This window comes from Panthera pardus, unplaced genomic scaffold (genome assembly GCF_024362965.1).
Source record: "Panthera pardus isolate Hobbes unplaced genomic scaffold, ASM2436296v1 HiC_scaffold_16, whole genome shotgun sequence".
Classification (NCBI taxonomy): Eukaryota; Metazoa; Chordata; class Mammalia; order Carnivora; family Felidae; genus Panthera; species Panthera pardus.
This window is the reverse complement of record NW_026526721.1, coordinates 46197921-46204826: the sequence shown is the minus strand read 5'-3', so window position 1 is coordinate 46204826 and position 6906 is coordinate 46197921. Positions and strand designations below refer to the sequence as shown.

Sequence of the window (6906 nt, the reverse complement as noted above, 5' to 3'; positions counted from 1 at the left end):
TAAATTATGAATATTTCTTTGCATGGAATATTATGTCATCATGTAAAATAAAATTTCCAAAGACTATATTACTGTGGGACAAATGCTTATGGTAAAATATAAAGTATAAAGGTCGGCCACCAAACCTGACACATGGTATGATTTAAACAGTACAGATAAAAATTCTGCAAAGAAGAAATATTTGGAAGGACATAGACCAAAATGTAAAAGTGTGTGCGTTGGCTGTGTCCCCCCTTTTCCATGTTGGCAAAGCATGGCTTTTATGAAATGGAAATAGCAGGTACTGCTTCGTTAGACCTGTTGCATGCACCTGTGGCAGGGACACCAGTTCTGGGCAGCGGAAAATATAAGAAAGGATTTTCTGAGAAAGGGTTTTCCTCTCTAACAAAAAGCAACACATGGGAGCCCATTTGGGGGCCCCAAATATTGTCATATTTACACATGGTACCTAGTATGGGAGTGCCATCTTGTAAGCATGATGGTTATCAAGTCAATATAGCAGGTATGGCAGACAGAGTCCTGCCACCTGATGAAATTGTGGAGTTGCTCTAGCAAATCTGGAAATATTTTCCTCCAGAGTTTTTGGTTGTAAAGTAACAAAACCCTATTTTTTAAGCGTCTTTCAGCAGTGTGTTCTGTTACTTGAAGATGAATATTCACTAACTGATTTGAAAATATAGCTATTTAAATTTTTAACTAAAATTTTTTTCTCAACTTTTTCACTTTTCCAGATTTCTAAATCTTTAAATTAGGAAAAAGTATCTTAGGTAGCAAGTTATTGGATGTTCACATAGTAATATATTGGTGTTATTTGACCTTAACTGAAGGATGGTTTCTAAGAGCTCTTGAATAACCAACCATTTCCTCTCTTTCCTTCACACCCTCCTGACTCCTCAAAATACTTTAAATGTCACCCCAGTAATTGCTACCATGCAGATCAAAAGAATGCATGAAAGTCTCTTTTGATTATTTCCATTTTGACCAAATTGTTGGCTCTCGCATATATTATACAAAATATTACAAAATAATAAAGATGAATAGCATTCACCAACTTGGCATTTATGGATGGCTATTTTTTTTTTTTTTTTATGAAAGCTCTACACCCAGTGTGGGGCTTCAACACATGAACCTGAGATCAAGAGTCACATGCTCTACCAACTGAGCCAGTCAGGCACCCCTATCTTGTTTCTTTTGTTCAGTATAATCACCTACCATTACTATGTCTCTTATCATTTATGGTACCAAGTAAAAGTCAACAATCATGATTTAACATGTGATTTTTTTTTTCCAGCAAAGTGTTATTAGAAACCTTAAAATATTTATTTTAAAGTTCCTGTGACCTAATTCTTATCACAGGAGAATTCCCTGCCTTATTTTTTTATATGCTATACAGTTATAGGGATTTTTGCAAACATATTACCTAAGCCTTCATTTTATAGACCAGAAAACTAAGGCTCAGAGAAGTTAGGGGCTGGGGCAAAGATTGCACAGTTGACCGAGCAGGAACCTAATGACCCATACTCTGTGACTACCGACCGAGAACTCTTTTAGCTAAATATTACAAAAAGTAAAAACTTCACAGTAGCTACTTTTCCCATTTAGCTTTTTTTTTTTTTTTTTTTTTTTTGTGAAACATTTTCTTATTAAATGAGGGATGACACAGATGCCAGGTATTATAGTCACAGTATTAAAATTCTGGGGCCAAACAGATTTATTTAATTTGGTGCTTTTCAAAAAAAAAGTGTTTTGTGATTTTTCTCTTTATACCTTAGTAAAATTTTATATATAATACATTTGCAAATATAGTGTCTTAAAGTTAATGATTTCATTTTTAGTTTAGAAAATATGGACATGGTATTAATGTTAGGGCTCAGCATTTCTCTTCATATTAAGTTGTTCTCAACCTTATTAAACCTCCTTGCTTTCACAGATTGATAGGAAATAATGACAATATAGAGGACATCAAACAAGGGGAAGATATTTTGGCTTTTTATTTGATACTCCAGGAAGATCTGATGTCATATCCCTAAAAGGACAAATCAGACCAAAGTGAGGCTCCAAGACGACTGGGCTTTTTGGACATAATCTTATCAACACACGATCTGGGGAAAAATTACTCACACCCTGAAAACCTTAGTTTTCTCATGTGTTAAATAGGGACAATCAAATACCAATTTCTGAAGACTGTTCTAATAATTAAATGAGACATTCCTTATAAAACACTTAGCAGAACACCTGGCAAATGTAAGTAACATTGATTGATCTTTGTAAATGCCACTCTCCCATTAGTCACTTTCATTTTATCTTCTCCTTTTCTCTTTCCTCCAATTAATTTTACATCCTTTCCAACTTTTTCCTGTCCTTTCCATTTCTGCCATCTTTCCATTCTTCCACTCTTCCTTTTCTCAGAATCTTCTTCTCTAGATATTTATATTTTTTTCATTCTTTTCTGTGCAGATTGTAACCATAGCTAAGTAGTGGTGGCACTCACAGAGTTGCTGACTTTCAGTCTCTTCTATTCCTCTGCCTAATGGTTATCATAGATCTTTTTTCTCTGTCTCAATCATACTTCACTTTAAAAAAAAAAAAAAAGAGGCATACCTCCTTAGTAGATCTTTTGGTTCCTTGGTAGATCTGTATGTTCTCTTTAAGACCCCAAATATAGATATTTAAAATTTGCACTTTGCGAAAAAGATGAATTTAATTTCCTATGTAGTAAACACAATAACTAACATTTATTTAGAGCAGACTATGTACCAAGTTCTGTTCTGTGCATTTCATGTTTATTAACTGATTTAATCACCCAGAAGGGCACAACACAAATATTGTACCTAGAAGAGCCCACCATCTGACAGTTTTTATTTTGTATTTCTTTAAACATTTAATTTTTTAATTTTAAATTTCTTTTATTCTTTTTTTTTTAGAGAGAGAGAGAGAGAGAGAGAGAGAGCATGCGTCTGAGCAGGAGAGGGACAGGGGGAGAGAGAGAGAGAGAGAGTGAGAGAGAGAGAGAAAGAGAGAATCCTAAGCAGGCTCCTTGCCCAGCATGGAGTCCAAGGTGGGGCTGGATCTCACAAGCGTGAGATCATGACCTGAACCAAAATCCATAGTGAGATGCTTAACCGACTGAGCCACCCGGGAGCTCCTAACAGGTTTTTTTAATTAAATATTTTTAGAATAAAACTGTATGCCCACTATATAAAATTATGACAATATTAATAAGTGCATAGAAAGTAGATTGCTCCTATAATTTCATGATCCTGATATAGTCAGTTACCATTTTAGTATATATCTTCACACATGCATATATGTTTTGTAGACATACATATCATATAAATGAGATTGTGATAAAGTATTTTGTGATAAATATTTTGTGATAAAGTATTTCTTGATGTTGAGGTAGGGACTGTAGATTAGGTTCTAGCAGGGAAGCACAGTGATGCATATTCCCTTTACTGATGAAAGGTCTTCTTCCCTTTGGAAAAGTCAACATTTCCCAGTCACCACACATATTCAAATTACAGTGGCAAGGATGACGTATGGTGGTGACAAATGACAGATTGGGAGGAAGTAAAGAAAGGTTACTACTCTACAATCTCTGTGGGAACTTATTGTTATCTTGGAGAAAGCTAGTGAGGCATCTCTGGATCTCCATGATCTTTATCAATCAGCATGCACCTATTACCATTCTCTAAAAGGTGATTTTTATAAGAGAGGCATCACAGATGTTCTGAGAAGATAGCAAGTGGAAGATAGGTCTCTTCTTTAGAACTCCTAATAGAGTTTCTTCCATTGATGCTTTGTGTTTCATCTTACATAAAAATACAGAACTGATAGAGTAGTAAGCTTCCATAAGGAGGTTTCACTAAGAACTATTATTTTGGCCTAAAACTTCAGGGTTCACCTAGGTCAGCAATGTTGCAGAACAACAGGTAGGGAGATTCTGAAATTCTTACAATAGGTCACAAGGAGTTGACTCACAGACTAGGTTAGACCAGAGGTAGGTTTATAGCTGGAAAGAGGAAGGAGAGAGAATTCTTGAAGTAATCAGGATTAAACCAATTGTGAACCTTCTGCTTTGGGAATGATGTAACTGGCAAATTTTGTGCCCTTCTTTTATGGCCCCACCCATGATTAGTGCTTAAGTCAAGATGGAAATTTCCATTAGATGAGTGATACAGTCAGTGGATTAATCTGAGAAAATCAAGGGCAGTTTGACATTGAAAATATTGACTGAACTTGTCAGAGAAGTCAATTTATAAGTGAGAGGTGATTTATATCTACAAGTGAGGACCTGACATCTTGGTGTCCCACTAATTTTACTGTAAGTCTCGTGTCAACTAATTTATTTAACTATATTTGGGGTAAACATTTTATATCACTATAATAAGATCTTGAAGAGATAGTGTTTTGTTTTGTTTTCTTTTCTTTTCCAGTAACACAGAGTAGCTGGTTACAGACCAAACCTTCCCTTGAGAATGTGACATGCCGGACAACACATAAAGCCATAAATCTGAAGGCAATGGGGAATTCTGAAGCCACAAGGTAGGTCACGATTCCTGGGAGAAAGTGCATTGGACAAACTGAGGAACCTTCCCAAATCTTCTAGGGCCTGTCTTCCAGGTCCTCCAACTTACTGTGGATCTAAGGTCACCACCACTTCATCCATAGATCCACAGACTGCCTCAGCCTCTGCCCAGGTGAGGCTAATCTCCAGCATGGAAACCTTTGTGCTTGATGTGGTCTGAGCTGCTGCAGCTATGGCAGGAGGCCCCACTGTACCCAGCAAGTATCTGATTTCTGTCACTAGTTCAGGAATTGGATGAAGCAACATGCTGCAGGCTATAGAATTTTGTTTCCACAGTAGGTCTGAAGAGGGCAGTTGAAAAACTTGGGAATGCAGAGAAGTTAATGCCTTGTGGGGTAAATTTTGACCAATGAAAGAAGTCATTCAGTGGAGGAAGCCCCTGAATAAATTCCTCTTCCTTTCTCCAACAGACTATTCCAAGACAGGCTGCATCCAAGCAGTGAGCTGCGTCTCTTTGTGAAGCTGTGGTCATCTGCGATATTGCACTAGTTTGTATTTGCCCTTCCTTCTTTTTTGCCCAACTTTCTTTTCCCTTTACTTTGGTGTCTCAGAGTTATACCTCCCATTTTTTTCTAGGGAACTTAGGCTAAGACAGAATGAAAGTACAGAGAAGTGAGCCCAATTTAGCTCTGTAGACATTTGTCTATGTGTAAGCAGAAAGCAAGAGGCTGAGATGCTGAGCAGAGTTTCCAACAGTCTTACAGTGTTGATAAGAAAAAAATGGACTTAAGGACCAAGGAGGAGAGGCCCAGGCAAACACTCCAGTTCTAGCTTGTAACTCCAGAAGGGACAGACATTACCTCAAAAATAATGAAGCTGGAATTAAATCAACTAAATCTTTGATGGAATGAAAATTAATCTGTCTCTTATCCAACTGCCAAACAAAAATATATTCTCTCTGGAAGATGGTATTGTCTAGAGTCTTAAAATATCTGTATAATTTATCACTTGTATTGTCTTGTGTGGCTGCAAATAAACAATTACTATGTTTATCAGGAGATGAGGCCATATGACAGAAAAATAAGAGAAAACCATATTATAGAAACATACTCACTGGAAATCCAAGTATTGGATAAAATTTCAGCACAAAACAGGAAAATATTAAAATTCTTCAAATATAAATTCTATAAATTTATAGAATCTATAAATTGAACTAAAATCTATAAATTGATTGAAGCAGATTAGGTATAATTAAAAGAGAGCATTAGTAAATTGGAACACAGACTGGGAGAAAATATCTACTACAAAGCACAGAGACAAAAGAAAATGGAAAATACACACACAAAAAAGAGGAAACATACAAGATCTATGGGAATGGTGAAATATTTAACATGTATGTAATTGAAATCTACCAAAAAGAAAAAAGAATAAACAGATGAGAAAATGAAGCAGACAGAAAATTTGAAAATCAAAATGACAGGAGTTTACAAAATGTCAAGCCACAAATTCAGGAACTTATAAACACCATTCAAATTAAGTACAGATAAAACAAATATGGGTATATCATAGTAAAAGTGTTCAAAAGAACAAAGACAAAGGCAAAATATTAATACAATCCAGAGGAAAAAGATATCTGATCTTCAAAATAGCAGCAATTAGACAGATTTTGAATTCTCAAAAAAAGAAGGTAGGCCACAAACATAAAATGACATCTTCTATCACAGCTAGAGGAAACTAACTATACTAGAGTTTGATAACCACAGAAAATGTCTTTTTAAAGTGAAAGCAAAATAAAGATATTTTCAAATAAAAAAACAGAATTATTCACCAATTTATACTAAGGAAATACTAATGGGAGTTCTTTAGTCAGAAGGTAAATTATTCCAGACAGAAAGCATAATGAAATTGGAAGAAATAAAGAACAACAGAAAACATAAATACATGGGTAAATCTAAATGAATGTGTAATGTATAGAATAATAATAATATCTGGAAGTGTTTGAGTTCTATACAGAAGTAAAATCCATGACAACAATAGCACAAAATGTAGGGAAAGGGTAAATGGTGTTAAACTGTTCCATGAGCCTCGTGTGGCTTGTGAAGTAATTTATAGTTTTTAAAAAATATTTATTTATTAATTTCGAGAGAGAAAGCATGAGTGAGGGAGGGGTAGAGAGAGAATCCCAAGCAGGCTTCTCACTGTCTGTCCTAAGCCTTAGGAGGGGCTCGATCTAATGAACTGTGAGATCATAACCTGAGCCTAAATCAAGAGTTGAAGCCTTAACCAACTGAGCCACCCAGGCACCCCTGGGAAGTAATTTAAATATTACTTTTTGTCAGACTTTAACAAGTCAAGGATGCATGTAGCATTTTCCAGAG

General features: G+C 35.6%; 1 long non-coding RNA gene across 1 annotated transcript; it reads left to right on the top strand.

Annotated features, from left to right (window-relative positions):
* The first annotated feature begins 1875 nt into the window (after positions 1-1875).
* LOC109266300 (uncharacterized) lies at positions 1876-5496 on the top strand. The gene is made up of 3 exons (XR_008422441.1): positions 1876-2244; positions 4437-4545; positions 4999-5496. It is a non-coding gene; the product is annotated as an uncharacterized LOC109266300 (long non-coding RNA).
* The last annotated feature ends 1410 nt before the right edge of the window (positions 5497-6906 follow it).